The 17,255-nt window shown below is 39.1% G+C and overlaps 1 long non-coding RNA gene across 1 annotated transcript in view; it reads left to right on the top strand.

Moving 5' to 3' along the window:
- The window catches only part of LOC123464910, a 116,975-nt gene that overhangs the window by 11,224 nt on the left and 88,496 nt on the right, over positions 1 to 17,255 (top strand). The window contains exon 2 of the long non-coding RNA XR_006640014.1: positions 97 to 230. This is a non-coding gene — a long non-coding RNA (uncharacterized LOC123464910). The remainder of the gene's footprint in view (positions 1 to 96; positions 231 to 17,255) is intronic.

Below are 17,255 nucleotides of genomic sequence, written 5' to 3'. Positions count from 1 at the left end.
CTGTTATTACTCAGAGCACCATGAAGAACCGGATTTTTCATAATCTGTTTGGATAATAGCATTTGGAAACAATATAGACACTTTTTAACTCTGCAGATCCCTGATACCATGTATTCCCTGAAGGTGATTTATCATCTGTCCATCATCATGGTCCATCATCCATCATGCCACCATAAGTACTGGAGTCTTTCAAAGGTCATTGCCATGCTTCATCAAGGACCACCTCAACTGTAAGTCCTGCTTAGAATTTGCAGGGACATATACATGATGATTGTTTTCTGATATTGTTGAATTTATGATTGGGCATATTATAGATTAAAAATAGAACAGCATATCTTCCAACCATTTCTTCTCTTAAACTCTTGAGGCTATGGTCACTGTATTTCTAGAATGTGATCTCCTAATCTCCATTCAACAATACCAGCAGGAAGGCTGGGTGAAGGGCCCTGAGGTGGAGCACATACTGTGGTCCATCCCTCGTGAGGCATGACTTAAGGCTTATTCAGAAAGCATCACTCCACCACATGGAGTGAAGGTCCGTTACAGTGGAGACCCAATGGTCAGCAAACCCTATGGAGAAGATAGGTGTATTCAACCTTTTACTCAACAGAGCATGAGTCTGAGGGAGGAGCAAGTGTCCATCCTGGGGACCAGCTGCAGAGTGCTCACTGGGTAGAGGATGGCTCTGCCACCCCCATTACCTCAGGTGCTTCAGCCCCCAGAGGCCCCCTGCAAAGAGATGAGCACTGACCAAGCCGAAGGGTAGCCATTGATCACTGGCAGCCAGGAGCCGTGACCTTGTATGACATCTGATGTGAGTGAGATTCACCCAGATTTAGCAATTCAGCACTGTTTTAGTGGCCCGAATTCATGCAGTCCCACAAAAGAAATTCTGCTGTTCTGACTGCCAGCAAATGATTTATTCATCACACCACCCTCCTGGAACCCCCAGGACAACCCCATGGACAAGAGTCCTTGAAGTCTTAGGGACATCTGGTCAACTCTGTGGACTAAAGGATTAGAAAGTGCTATGAAGAGAGAAACTGTGACTAGGTCCCCATGGGTCCTGCCCTTTGTGAACTTGGCCAGTTTCTTAATACTGTTTTCATTTCCCTGTCTGTAAAATGGAGATAATCGTGGTTCTTATTTTGATTATTTATTTTGGTGAAGATTAAATGAGCTATTTCATGCACAGCTCTTAGAAAACTGCCTACCACAAATCGAAGACTTTGCTATTTGTCTTGAGCTATTTGCCATGATCTGTGTCATGCTCTTCCTCCTGGCATTTCCTTGTTATTTTTGGCTCCCACTGAACAATGTTTGCCTCATTGAAATGCACAACCTCTCCATTCACGGCACAACAAACTTCCTGAGTTCTTAGCCAGCAGTAGGGTAGGAAATGTGAAGCTTTCAGAACAAAGGAATATCCTAAAATACATGTGTGTTGTTCTAACAGAAAAATGAAGACACACCAAGGCCCTTCCTTAGGAGGTATAGGTAACAGAAAATAGAAATGACAGCTATTGTTCTAGGAGAAAGAAAGGCTGTAAAATGAGATTACAAGTGATATTATGTTTTCCTTCATCCGCCTTCTGGTACTATTACTTCTAATGCTATTAGGACTTTTATTGCCTTTTTTTTTTTTTCTAACATCCAATAAATGTCAGGCACTGTGCAAGATGTGTGTCGTAGAAAGGAAATGAAGGGACAATGCTTTACGGTTCCAGTGAGGGAACAAAATGTCTAAATACTTTCAGAGGCTCTGAAGAAATTTCAGAGTAATGTTCATGGAGAAAAGGGTCCCTGGGATATCTGGAAAATATGATTAAAAATATTTATACCACCAAAGCAATGATGTACATATAATTTTAAAACATTTCCTTTAATACAGCAAGTGCAAAACAGAGAATGATGATGTTTAGCTAAGTGATCAGTGTGTATCTGGATGATTCTTTATACAGCATTATTATGATTAACCAATTAAAGAGCAGATGAAGGTGTCTCTTCACAGTGAAAAGGCCTCTTGTCCTTGAGGCAGAAGATTTGACTCTTTTGTACACTAGCTGGGTGTATTACTTTAATTCTTGCAATTACAAATAAGAATGTTGGAATAAACAGAATCAGCCTGCAATTGTCTGCCTTCGGTAAAAAACTGGGAATATTATTGCTGGCATGTTTATGGCAAATCTAACAATGTTACTCCGGAGAAGGCAATTGGCACCCTACTCCAGTACTCTGGCCTGGAAAATCCCATGGATGGAGGAGCCTGGTAGGCTGCAGTCCATGGGGTTGCTAAGAGTCGGACAGGACTGAGCAACTTCATTTTCACTTTTTAATTTCATGCATTGGAGAAGGAAATGGCAACCCACTCCAGTGTTCTTGCCTGGAGAATCCCAGGGACGGGGGAGCCTGGTGGGCTGCCATCTATGGGGTCGCACAGAGTCGGACATGACTGAAGCAACTTAGCAGCAGCAGCAGCAGCAGCAGCAATGTTACTCAGTTCTTAGATATCATAATGGCATCTGTCTTACACATACACACACACATACAACACACACACAACTCCTATTACTACTAGTCAGAGTAATTAATATGATCCATCAGATCTTTGGGAGAGTGATTCCCATTGATCATAGTCCCATTCTTTTAATCAGGAAATCTAATTTTTAAAGATCTTAGAGCAATTTTAACTTGTCTATTTATGCTTAGGTAAAGAAAAGTACAAAATATAAGGGGATGTATGACCAAAAAGGATGTGAAGATATGCTTATGTTCACTAGTAATTATGGGGATAACATTAAAAATATAGTTTATTCTATGGTATGACAGAGGAGCCAGGAGGGCTGCAGTCCATGGGGTTGCAAAGAGTCAGAGAAGACTGAGTGACTAACACACATACATGGTATTATATAGGAAGGTATAGTTTCACAACCATCTTATTGGTGAAGACAGTAAGTCTGATAATATCAAGTGTTTGGGGGGATGTGGGAAACCTTTGCTGGTGTGAGTATAAATTGGTTCAACTACTTTGGAGAAATATTTAGTGATATCCAGGGGAAATATTTAGCAATATCAAGTGTATTAGTTATCTCTCACTACAATAAAACAAATGACTGTGTTTAACAAATAATAATATGTAACAAATACCCCAAGACTTGAGTATTTTGAAACAAGAACCATTTACTGTTTTGATGGGCTCTCCCAGACATCTGTGGTCAGTAGTAGGTCAGCTAGAAAAGTCTAATAAGTCTCACCAAGTCACATGGTTGGTTTTGGGCTGGCTGGAGCCTGGTCTAGGATGGCTGTTGATATGCCTGGGCTCTCTCCTCCACATGTCTCATATATGTCTGTTCTAACTCTCTAGCAGGCTAGGCACATTCTCTTAGATGTCTCAGAGAAGACAGAATGAGCAAGTTTAATCATGCAAGGATACAAGTAGAAATGCACAATCACTTTTCAAGCCCATGTTTGTATTGCATTCACTATTATCCAATTGGCCAAAGCAAATTACATGGCCAAGCTTAGGGTTACGCTATTCTAGGAAAAAGTGTGTGGATAGGGGGATGCCATTAAATAGGGTCATTTTTCCAATATGTCTGACTCATTATGTTGCATGGAAGACTCATGTATCCTAAGACCCAACAATTCCATTCATTAAATCTCTGATCTATGTATTCAAGGTGACATATACAGGTGTACTGATAGTGATATCACTTGTAATTATAAAAAGAAATTATAAAGGACCTACATATTCACCAAGAGTTAAAAATTTGATAGTCATACACCAGATACCATGATGGAGTGAAAATGAGTACATTAGATCTATAGCTTGCACAAGACATGAATCTTCACGTTGAATCTTCATGTTGAGATCTTCAACTTCAAATATTAAGTAAAAGAAGGCAAATCAAAGAAGGATATGGGGAGAATAATATTATTTAGGAAAATTAAAATAACAGAAATACAACAGGAAAGTGATTCTTTGTTTATGAAAACACATGCAGTAAAATACTAACTTATGTGGTTCTCTCTGGGAAGGTGGAAGAGAGGAAGAGAAGCAGAAAAGGAGGGAGGAAAGGGCTGGATTCCTTTGTTCTTGTATTATGTCTTTAGGAAATTGGTAGTAGAACTATAGGTCTGGTTTACTCTTCTTAATTTTGAAATAATTCATAATATTAAAAAATTCTAAGGGAAATATTCAGTATACATGAAACATCCAGAGAGTTTTATCTAGGACAACATAAAAACTCTTATTACCTATCTAAGAAAAAAGCCTATTTATTAGTTACTAAATGGACCAATGCAAATAAACTGATGTTTTCTTGGGATGACATGAGAGTAGGGTTGGTGATGTAAACAAGGATCACAACTGAACTGGATCAAGGAGGCTTCTGTTCAGTATTCAAGCAAATTGTCAAAGCAGACCAGCCTCTGTTAGTCAACACCAAGAGAGGGTCCATTTACAGATAAACTGAGTGTAAGAAAATATCTGTAGAGATATTGTCACCCACACAACAGTGGCAATAAAAACTTTTCATGTGCGACTGTGTGCATATCCATAGCTCGGTCACGTCATGGAATGGCCCTGAAATAGGCCAGAGATGGGAGGGGAAAACGGAACCCTCAGAACCAACTTGTCCAGGTGTACTCCAAGAATGGTCCGTGAGCCAGGGACACGGGCATCATCTTGGAGCTTGAGAGAAATGAAAATTCTCAGGCCCTGCCCCAGATCTTCTGAATCAAGACACCTGGGAAGCTTGGTATCTCTTTTAACCAGCCCTCCAGTTGATTCTAGTGCACAGCCAACTTTGAAAAACATGGTCACAACTTCTTTTCAAATACTTAATTAATTGCATCTAAGCAAGGGCATACAATTAATCTCACTGAAAAATGTTTACATGAGTTTTCCATGAGATTTTGATGGGAAGTGGGAAAGATAAAGCAGGAATTTCAACTCTTATTTCCCTGAAATATATTTATTTCACACTAGTCATCTTAGTACAATACCACATAAAGTTGAGAACTGAAAAATATATTTATTCACACTTTTTATTTTCCACATTTTGAGTATCTTTCTACCTTGTATATTGCTTTTTGATTTAAAAAATTATAGAGCTCTCTTTTGATATATAACAAACATATTACTGTCTATTCCACAGAGATTTCTAACAGAAGGATGAACTGGTCAGCTTCAAGTCATATTTTTATTTACCTTTATGAAACAAAATGCCCGTGGAATATAATGGAATGCCATAGAGAACTAATTTAAGTTTTATTCTAGTGGTCACATTTATTGAAGAGCAATTTTTAATGAACTTTGAAATTCTGTAAAATTTAATCACCAAGTCCAGAAAATAGCTATGAAATATGTTGTAGTTTTCATTTTTGTGTCCATTTGTATCTTGCAGTCTCAGTGTCTTCAGAAGAGGGTGCATTTTGTTAAAACACTTTCTTTGTTCTCTTATGTTACTATTGATATTCCTATATTAGTATGTTCCAGCCACCATTCTAGATCTTAAGGGTAAATTAGTAACAAACCAATAAAGCTACTAATCTCCTGAGACTTACAAGATGGGTTGGAGTTGGGGAGAGAAACAGAAAAAATAAAAAATGGTATAATATTGATTATACAGAGGGAACAGAGAGTGCAAAGGCCCTGAGGCAGGAATATGCTGGGTTTAAGAGAAATACCGGTCAGGCTAACTTGGCCAAAGCTAAGCAAGAGAGGAGATTAGCGGAGGTAAATTATGTAAACCTACTTGATTTGGCAATTTGAGAGCAATCAGCTCTTTTGATGCCAAAAGAGATTTTGGAGCATTATCCCAAATCAGTCAACTTCATTTCCTATGCTCTATGGCAACCCACTCCAGTGTTCTTGCCTGGAGAATCCCAGGGACGGGGGAGCCTGGTGGGCTGCCATCTATGGGGTCGCACAGAGTCAGACACGACTGAAGCGACTTAGCAGTAGCAGTATGCAAATTATGCAGCTGAAACCAAAATGCCAATCGGGGACAGCTTGCTCTCCTGTCAGTAATGATGAACTCTTCATACACTGTCTGGGATATAAGGTTGCCTGCGCAGTTGGGCAAACCAGGAAGCAAATGCCAGCGCTGTTAAATGTTGCCTTCCTCCTCTCTATTAGGAAAATGCTCTTACTCCTCTGCCATCATTGTTGGAATTTAGAAACATAATTCCACCTGGGTCATGGCTCAGGGCATGGTGGGAGTGGGGGGTGTGAAAATGAATCATAAGCTCCTTTATTTTAACCTGGGATGATCCTTTGAATTTCGGCAAATTCTCTCTTCCTTCACCTATTGAGTCCCTTGAGTACTTTGCCGGAGAAGGCAATGGCACCCAACACCAGTACTCTTGCCTGGAAAATCCCATGGATGGAGGAGCCTGGTGGGCTGCAGTCCATGGGGTCGCTAAGAGTCGGACAGACTGAACGACTTCACTTTCACTTTTCACTTGCATGCATTGGAGAAGGAAATGGCAACCCACTCCAGTGTTCTTGCCTGGAGAAGCCCGGGGACGGGGGAGCCTGGTGGGCTGCCGTCTACAGGGTCGCGCAGAGTCAGACACGACTGACGCAACTTAGCAGCAACTGGGAGAGGGCAAGTTTGCATCACAAAGCATCTGCAGTTGTTGGGAGTCTCTGGAGGGCTGCAACTTCCTTCAGCTGAGCCTTCTTTCAGCTTCTGAGATCTGTCGTGGCACCTGCTACCACAGGGTCTTTTGCATGTGCTGTTTTGTCTGCTTGGATGTACATTGGGATGACCTGGAGGTGCCCAGACCACATCTCAGACCCATTAAATCAGGATCTCATGGTGGGATCCAGGCATCAGTTACTTCTGATGTTCCCCAGGGGATTCCAAAGAGCGCCCCAGCCTGAGAACCCCTTTCCCAGCATTCTCTCAGCCTGTCTCCCAGCCTGTGTAACACCTGCTCCTCTTTGCCTTCCCTGCTTAATGATCCTTCTTCAGAGACACACTTCCTGGCATTTTCCTGCCCCAGCCCTAAGTCATATCCCTCTTGGTGCCTCCACCTCCCCCGTGGAAACTACTCATGGTAGTTAGGTTATTGGGTTGGCCAGCGTTGGGTTGGCTGGTATGGAAAACGTTTACTTCAATGTTTTCAGTACCAGCTTACTGAAAAACCCTAACAAACTTTTTGGCCAACTGCATACATTACTTTGTAATACTTATTTGTTTAATGTATTTCTTCTCCATCTTTTTACTTATTTATTATTTATTATTTTTTTGGCTATGCCACACAGCTTGCAGGATTTTAGTTCCCCAACCAGGGATTGAATCCGCACCCTCAGCAATAGAAACTCTTGAGTCCTAACTATTAGACCACCAGGGAATTCCTTCCTCTTCCTCTTTTTAAAATACTCCTGGTGTCTTCATGATGAACAAGATTGATGACTGGGTCTGAGTTAAATTCTTCTGCTTTATTTTTCTGAATTAATCAAATGACCTCTGTAAGCATATCAACCCAGTGCTGGTCCAGGTCATTTCTGGCACATTTATCTTCCCCAAACAGGACTTTGTGGTTCAAACTAAAACCACTGAGAAGGCACCTTGAAATATGAGAGGCAGCCCAAGGATCCAAGGCTTAAACAAGTGCTTATTTCCTGCCAGATAATTTTTGTGAAAATGAACCTTGCCTTATGAGCAGGAAAACATATGGTGTTTAAGATGTGTTATCTCCCGCTTTTGACTGTTAGCTCCATAAGGGAAGTGACTATATCTGATTTTGTTTACATTAAATAAATCCTCAAGGCCAAGCACCTGGTACCCAGTAAACATTCAATAACTATGTGTTGAATGGATAAACAGGAAAGAAGAAAATTATTCCAGGACTGTTTTTCAGCTGGTCCCAATCCAATTAAGGGAGAAAAGGCAGTGATTTTTATTCCTGAGTGAATATTAGTATCACCTAAGATGGGAGGTTGCTAGATCCCAACCCAGAACCCAGACTCTAACCAAAAAACCCAGATCTTGGAGGTTGGGGCATTGGTGTATTAGTTTTCTGTTACAATTAACACAGTACATGCTTAATTACCAGATTAATTGAGCAGCTTAAAATAGCCAATTCATTATATCACAGTTTCTGTAGGTTAGAAGTTTGGGTGTATGATTGCTGGATTCTCATTGGTGGATGAAACTGGAGCCTATTATACAGAGTGAAGTAAGCCAGAAAGAAAAACACCAATACAGTATACTAACGCATATATATGGAATTTAGAAAGATGGTAACAATAACCCTGTGTACGAGACAGCAAAAGAGACACTGATGTATAGAACAGTCTTATGGAGTCTGTGGGAGAGGGAGAGGGTGGGAAGATTTGGGAGAATGGCATTGAAACATGTATAATATCATGTATGAAATGAGTCGCCAGTCCAGGTTCGATGCACGATACTGGATGCTTGGGGCTGGTGCACTGGGACGACCCAGAGGGATGGTATGGGGAGGGAGGAGGGAGGAGGGTTCAGGATGGGGAACACATGTATACCTGTGGCAGATTCATTTCGATATTTGGCAAAACTAATACAATATTGTAAAGTTTAAAAATAAAATAAAATAAATTAAAAAAAAAGAATCTCATCAAGCTGAAGTCAATTTGTTGGCTGGGGCTGGAGTTTGTTCTGCAGATCTCGATTCTTTGCTTTTAAAGAGCTTGAGTGATTAGCAGAAGTCTATCTGGAGAAGGCAATGGCACCCCACTCCAGTACTCTTGCCTGGAAAATTCCATGGATGGAGGAGCCTGGTGGGCTGCAGTCCATGGGTCACTAAGAGTCAGACATGACTGAGTGACTTCACTTTCACTTTTCACTTGCATGCATTGGAGAAGGAAATGGCAACCCACTCCAGTGTTCTTGCCTGGAGAATCCCAGGGATGGGGCAGCCTGGTGGGCTGCCGTCTATAGGGTCGCACAGAGTCGGACACGACTGAAGCGACTTAGCAGCAGCATCCGGATAATCTTGCTTTCTTCCTATTTCTGTGTTTTTTTTTTTTATTTTCATTTTTTAAATTGAAATATGGTACATATAACATTGTGGAAGTTCAAGGTGTATAGCATAGTGATTTGATACCTTTATATTGCCACGTGCCTGGCACTGTAGCATAACTAATAGATTATCTCCCTTCCTTAAAGTCAACTGTGGTTATAAAAAGTAATCATAAAAATGAAAGCCATCAAACTCACAGTCCTAGAGATTATGCAGAGTATGTAAACTAGGATTGAAAATCTTAGGACCATCTTAGAATTTTGCTTACCATCATTGGTATTAAACAACTATTCAGCTGAAAGTGAAAACTACTGGACTAAATCTGTCATATTTTAAGGGCAGTGTAAAAGTGACCTTTAGCCACAGTAATTTTAAAATAAATATATCTTCTAGTCATCAGAAAGACTTGGCATCACTGACTCAATGGACATGAGTTTGAGCAAGGTCTGGAAGTTGGTGATGGACAGGGAAGCCTGGAGTGCTGCAGTCCGTGGGCTCGCATGGAGTTGGACACGACTGAGCGACTGAACTGAACTGAGTCAGAAAATCTCATCAATCAAGGGACATCAATAGACTGTCTAGCTGTGGGGTAGAAGGACTCACAGTAGAAATACCATCTGAGAAAAGCACTGCCTATAAGATTTAAGCTACACCCTTTCTGAAATCTATTGTATCTGTCAAGGTCCCTCCCAGTAACAACTCATCCAAATAGTTCAACCAAAGGGCCATTGGTGGGAAGATTAATTGCAGAAATGTAAGTGGGACTCAGGGAACAATGGAGGGATAGAGATGCAAACGAGAGCACCAGCAGTGGGAGGTCATTACCACCTACGGGGGACTAGGTGTCCTGGAGTCCATGGAGAGCTGGAGAGAAGCTGTAAATGGAGGAGACCAGGTATAAAAGCAGGAAAGGGGGAGGGACAAGTCCTCTGACATTTATCATCTGCTGTCCTCTCATCTCCTGCCAGTACTTCCTAGTGGCCCAGCTCAAGGGAAAGCCAGCTGCCAAGTGGGTGGGAGCAGTTGTCCAGAGGGAAAGACCTCCTAGGGTTACCAATCAGGGCAGAGAATGAGAGACAGAACTGCATAGGCAAAATGGACAATAACCATCACACCTTGGAACTGATGCATTTTAGGTTGAGGAAATAAATTTTGATTAAAAAGAGGCATAACATGGGAATACTTTATGCCTTATAATTTACCAGAGTGGTTTCCGATACAGGTGGAGACTGACAATTGAATCACTGACTCATCAACCCTGGGCCAGTGTTGCCTCCTTATTTTATTTTTAACTTTTCCAGTTCCCTGTAGGTTATCTAGCTGTAGGGAACTGTGGTTTGCACGGGGGGAAGAGGCTGAGAAAGGGAAGTTGATGTATATTTTTATTTTCAAGACCAATAATATTCATGCCTTAAAAATAGTATGAGCACAAAGTTATCATGTTAATAAAATGAGTAGTTCTATTGATAAATTAGGACATTCTTAGGTCATATATCTCACACAAAGTATGCATAATCTATTTGATATGTATGAGTAAAATGGAGATAAAATAGTATTTTAAGCATACAAGGAATTTGAGAGTGTTTGCTAATTTCTAATTTATTCAGAGATTTATAGTATATGCAAATTTGAAAGCTTCTTCCAGCGCTTTTGTAATTCTTTTTCATTAAAATAAAAAAAAACCACCTAAGCAGCTGCCTGGATATTGATCTAAATTTTATACCTTTTCTTTCTTGTTTTCAATTCCTTTCTCCATACTACATGTGGGTTTGTATCTCTCAAGTGTTATAAGAATAATCTTGAAAATGTTCTACTAGCACCTTAAAATTCCCCAGTTGCATGAAACCTGATATAATATTAATAAGTAATAATTGATATTTAAATTTTAAAATTATTAATAATATTTAAATTCAAGAATCCTGCCTCACTAAACCTTTTAATCTTGTCTTTTCCTAAAAATAAGCATAAAATAAATTTTAAAAACAAAGCAAAACAAAAAGTAAGACACTGAAATGATAGGGAAGGGAGCATCAGCAGAACGAAGGTGCTGCCAAACTTCTGAAGGCAGAAGGTAGTTGTAATCATGCCAACAGGTCATTTGAATGAGCTCAGAAGTTGAGTATGGGTTCTTCATTCAGTGACTGGTGAAATCAGATGATACAGAGAACAGAGCTGAGAGCAGGGACAAAATAGTGGGAGCTGACTTCCTCACTAAAGGCCTGTAAACTCCTTCATTACCCCTGGAGGGCAGTTGCAGAATTCTTTCCCAGGTTAATCCAGAGAAATGCTCTCTAAAGAGACAGAAACTTAAAACATCTGTGGAGCAGAGCTTCAGCATCCAGAACAGGGGTTAGCTCTCTAAATGAAGGCCTGTTTTACTACACCATTTGGAAGACAGGCATGGCCTCTTGAGTGCTCCCTTACCAGGGAGTGAAGGAGAAGCTGCCAGATGACACCCTCTGATCACACACACAGATTTACAGCGAATCTTTTCCTGTGATGTAGGTGAGGGCTGAGCACAGCTGTGATGCTATTAACCTAGTCCGTGAACAGTAAGTCACAGGATAGGACTTCCCTCATGGTTCAGGCAGTTAAGAATATCTGCCTGCCAATGCGTGGGACAGGTTCCACCCCTGGTCTGGGAAGAACCAGGGCAACTGGTTCTTCTGCTGCTGTGAAACAACTAAACCGGTGAGCTGCACCTGCTGGGCCTGCCCTCTCTGGAGCCTGTCACTGCAGCAGGAGAAGCCACCCTCACGCCCCTCAGCAAAGAGGAGCTGAAGGGCGGCTCCAGCTCTCCACAACTAGAGAAAGCCCACACGCCGTGACAAAGATCTGGCACAAATAATTTTTTAAAAATAATTATTAAAAATAAATAAATAATGAAACTTAAAAGACAAAAAATCCCTCAATAACCAAATATTTCTAAGTATTTGAAGAAAACTGACAATGCAAAAGACAAAGAATAAGATAAGCAAAAATAGACTCAAGGGAATACATTAAAAAATGTAGGGAGATGCAAACTCTTAAGATCCTCAGAGGTAGTTGAGGTGCTATTGCACCCATACAAGAGAGAAACAGCATAAATTGAACTCAGAATTGAATAAATCAAATTTAGTAAAATAGTTAAAGAAAATGGAGAAAAAATATCAGGAAAATATATCTTCTTCAGAATATGTCTGCCAATATATCAGAAAGAAATAATACACATTTTATAGACTCTTCCAAAAGTAATGAAAGAAAAATTTTGCAACTCATTTATTAAGTCAGTGTAACTTTGAGAACAAAACCTGTCAATTATATTCTAAGAAAATAAAAATAGCAAGTCAATGTCTTATGTGAAAATAGGTAGAGTCCTTTAAAACTCAGCAAACAATATATACCAATACATAAAATGAATCATGATTAAGTTAAGTTTATTTGGGGAATGCAAAGCTGGTTAAATATTAAAAAATAGAAGTTTTTAATCTCATTAACAGGGTCTAAGAGAAAAATTAATCATTTCAATAGAAGCAGAAAAAGCAGTTTATGAAATTCATTCATTTTATTATTTATGATTTTAAAAATCCTTAGTAAACTAGGAATGAGAAGATCTCTTAATCTAAATCTGAGTGTCTAGGAGAAAAATAAAAGGTCAGAATTGAGACAAGAATGTTTGATATCACCATATATTTTTCTCATTTTTTTAACAAGAGATTCTATTTCCTGCAATAAGACAAAAACATAAAACTATTATTAAAATTGAGAAAGTAAGAAATAAAATTGTCATTATTTGGAGACAACATGACTTGATTATTTTGTTTACATAGAAAATGTGAAAGAATCTTCAGCAATAGCATTTAATTTGATTAGTGGATTTAAGGTGACCATTAAAATCATTGTGTCATGTAAAGCAGTAGCAAATATTCAGAACATAAAATTAAAATACATAATACTATTTACTATAGCATCAAAAATATCAAATGCATAGATTAAGTCTAATTAAAAATGTATAGGACCTCTGAATAGAAAATTATGACATTATTGCTAGAAGACCCTTGCGCCTTGGAAGGAAAGCTTTGGCAAACCTAGACTGCATATTAAAAAGCAGAGACATCACTTTTCCAGCACAGATACATATAGTCAAAGCTATCATTTTTCCAATAGTTATGTATGGATGTGAGAGTTGAACCATAAAGAAGGCTGAGCCCCAAAGAATTAATGCTTTTGAATTGTGATGGAGAAGACTCTTGAGAGTCCCTTGGACTGCAAGGAGATCAAACCAGTCAATCCTAAAGGAAATCAACCCTGAATACTCATTGGAAGGATTGATGCTGAAGCTGAGGCTCCAATACTTTGTCCACCTGATGTGAAGAGCCAACTCATTAGAGAAGACCCTGATGCTGGGAAAGATTGAGAGAAGGAGGAGAAGGGGATGCCAGAGGATGAGATGATTAGATAATATCACCCACTCTGTGGACACAAATTTGAACAAACTCTGGGAGAAAGTGAAGGACAGGGGAGCCTGGTGTGTTGCAGTCCATGGGATCACAAAGAGTCAGACAGGACTTAGTGGCTGAACAACAACAAGAATGTATAATGATACTATTTTTATGTACAGGAAGAATTAATATTGTTAAGGGATCAATTCTTCTCAAATACATATATTCAATAAAATTTCAATCAAAACCATAGAAGGTTATTTTGTAGAAATTGGCATACTGATTCTAAAATATATATGGAAATGTGAAGGGTCAAGAATAACAAAAACAATGTGCAAAATTACTGAGTTCGAAGACCTACACTACTAAATATCCCTGCCGTATCAGTTTAAAGCTACCATAAATTAAGAACGGGTAGCATGGTGCCAGGGCTCATTGATATGGAAGAAAACAGAGTCCAGAAACAGACTAATGGTTTCTTGATTATGACAAAGGAAGCTTTTAACCCAGAGGCAAAGGCCATCTTTCCTTTGAATACATAGTACAGGGTTAATTGGATATCAGTATAGAAAATTTGAATCTTGACTCCTGCTTTCATAAAAATCAATTCCAGGTGACTATAGATGAGAATGTTAATGGCTAAAGAGCAAAACTTCAAGACCACAAACAAAATATCTTCTTGACCTAAGTGAAAGGAACTAAAAGAGCATACAAAAAGCACTAGCAATGAATTGATGAAATCAATTATTTCTATTCATTAAAATGTATCATTTTGTTGTTCAAGTGCTAAATTGTGTCTGACTCTTTGTGACCCCGTGGACTGCAGCACGCTAGGCTTCCCTGTCCTTCACCATCTCCTAGAGTTTGCTCAAACTCATGTCCATTGAATCGGTGATGCCATCCAACCATCTCATCCCCTGCCATCCCCTTCTCCTCTTGCCCTCAATCTTTCCAAGCATCATTAAAAGAATATAAAAGGCAAGCCAAAGAATGAGAGAAGATAATTGCTACACATTTGACCAAGTGGGGTGTTCTATTCAGATATGCCAAGAGCTCCTACAAAATAAAAAGGTATCAACCCAACAGGGAAAATGACCAAAAGACCTGATCATCCATATAACGAGCAGCCAATCCAGGTATTAAAAAGATACTCAATTAAAATTTGAAAAAAAAAATACCATTACACAATAGTCAGAATAATCACAATTAAATAGACTGCAATACAAAGAGTTGAAGGTTTAGAGGAACTAGAATTTTCCTATGTTGCTGGTAGGGGAGATATTGGTGCAACCACTGTGAAAATGGTTGATAATATCTTCTAAAACAATGTGATCACATTCTATGCTCTAGATGCAATAAAATAGAAAACACTAGAGATGTGAATATATGTGTACCAAAAAAAGGTGTTAATAACTTTATTTTTGATAGCCAAAGACTGGGAAAAAAGCCCAAATGTGTTTAAATATTATAAGGATACATTTTTGAATATTCATAAAATTAAATTAAGAAGAGGTGGCAAAAATACACAGAACTATACAAAAAAGATCTTAATGACCTGGAGAGCCATGATGGTGTGATCACTCACCTAGAGCCAGACATCCTGGAGTGTGAAGTTAAGTGGGCCTTAGAAAGCATCACTACAAACAAAGCTAATGGAGGTGATGGAATTCCAGCTGAACTATTTCAAATCCTAAAAGATGATGCTGTGAAAGTGCTGCACTCAATATGCTAGCAAATTTGGAAAACTCAACAGTAGTCATGGAACTGGAAACAGTCAGTTTTCATTCCAATCCCCAAAAAAGGCAATGCCAAAGAATGTTCAAACTAGAACACAATTGCACTCATTTTACATGCTAGCAAGGTAATACTCAAAATCCCTCAAGCTAAGCTTCAACAGTATATGAACTGAGAAATCCCAAGATGTACAAGCTGGATTTAGAAAAGGCAGAGGAACCAGAGATCAAATTGCCAACATCTGCTGGATCATCGAAAAAGGAAGAGAGTTCCAGAAAAACATCTATTTCTGCTTTATTGACTGTGCCAAAGCCTTTGACTGTGTGGATCACAACAAACTGTGGAAAATTCTTCAAAAGATGGGATTATCAGACCACCTTACCTGCCTCCGAAGAAACCTGTATGCAGGCAAGAAGCAATAGTTAGAACTGGACATGGAACAATGGACTGGTTCAAAATTGGGAAAGGAATACGTCAAGGCTGTATATTGTCACCCTGCATATTTAACTTATATGCAGAGTACATCGTGTGAAACACCAGGCTGGATAAAGCACAAGCTGGGATCAAGATTACCAGGAGAAATATCAATAACCTCAGATATGCAGATGATACCACCCTTATGGCAGAAAGTGAGGAAGAACTAAAGAGCCTCCTGATGAAAGTGAAAGAGGAGAGTGAAAAAGCTGGCTTAAAACTCAACATTTGAAAAACCAAGGAGGAAGGTTCAAGAGGGAGGGGACATATGTACACATATGGCTGATTGATGATGCTTTTGAACTGTGGTGTTGGAGAAGATGCTTGACAATCCCTTGGACAACAGGGAAATCCAACCAGTCCATCCTAAAGGAGATCAACCCTGAATATTCATTGGAAAGACTGATGCTGAAGCTGAAGCTCCAATACTTTGGCCACCTAATGGAAAAAGGCGAGTCATTGGAAAAGACCCTGATGCTGGGAAGGACTTGAAGGCAGGAGAAAGGACGACAGAGGATGAGATGGTTGGATGGCATCACCGACTCAATGAACGTGAGTTTGAGCAAGCTCTGGGAGATGGTGAAGGACAGGGAAACCTGGCGTGCTACAGTCCATGGGGTCTCAAAGTGTCAGACATGACTGAGCGACTGAACAACAACAGTAAAATTAAATACTGTTCAGAAACAGAAATAAATAAGCCACTTTAATAAGCAACAAGGTGGATAAATCTCACAAACCTAATTTTGAGGGATGGGAGTCAGCCATGAAAAAATGTGTAGTATTTTGTTTCTATGAGTGCAAATTTCTAAAACAGCAAGACTAAGAAATCAGGATGATAATGCCTCATGAAAAGGAGAGGGTGGTAATTGAGAAAGGAGCATGAAGGGGCTTCTGAGGCAGAGTTAGTGTCTTATTTTTTGACTAGTGTTGTGATTTTACTTATGGGATCATTTTTGAGATAATTCATCAAGCTGTAATTTGTCTCCTTTTCTATATGCTTATTATACCTAATTAAAATTTTTTAAATAAACAAGAACTGAATTACATGCTAAAGAATTGGATTGGCATTAAAATTCTCACATCAGCAGCCTTGTATCTTAAAAGATGGTGTAATTATGTCTTCAAAATTTTGAGGGAAAAAAAAACAGAAGACCAGAATTCTAGGAAATAAAAGATATATTCATTCATGTAAGGATTCATTAAATTCACCTCTTATACACCACTTCTAAAAGAATCCAGGAGAAATTCAAAGGCCTTAGGAAGCAATAGAGCTAACTCAGGAGAACAATAAAAAGAAATAATAAGACAGCTGTGCTTTTGACCTAGAAGCATTTTATATCTTCCTATAAGTAGCACAATAAGGCAAGTGGATGTTTTAAGTAATGTGATAAAACACAAATTCTTTCTGACAAGAAAAAAGAAATGCAACAAAATTCCAAGAGACTTATAAAGTTGTAGAAGAAAATTATGTTACAAATTCGAAGCAAAATGATGTGTCTTTATATTGAACAGATGATGGAGTGTAATAGGATACTTCAGAGTTTGATTGAAATATTTCCCTTCAAGTGATTCAGGTTAAGGGGCATAGGATTACTTCTTTGTGAATTCAAT

The sequence above is a fragment of the Bubalus bubalis genome, chromosome 14 (genome assembly GCF_019923935.1).
Source record: "Bubalus bubalis isolate 160015118507 breed Murrah chromosome 14, NDDB_SH_1, whole genome shotgun sequence".
NCBI classification, from domain to species: Eukaryota; Metazoa; Chordata; class Mammalia; order Artiodactyla; family Bovidae; genus Bubalus; species Bubalus bubalis.
The sequence above is the reverse complement of the archived record's forward strand: the minus strand, read 5'-3'. Positions and strand labels throughout refer to the sequence as shown.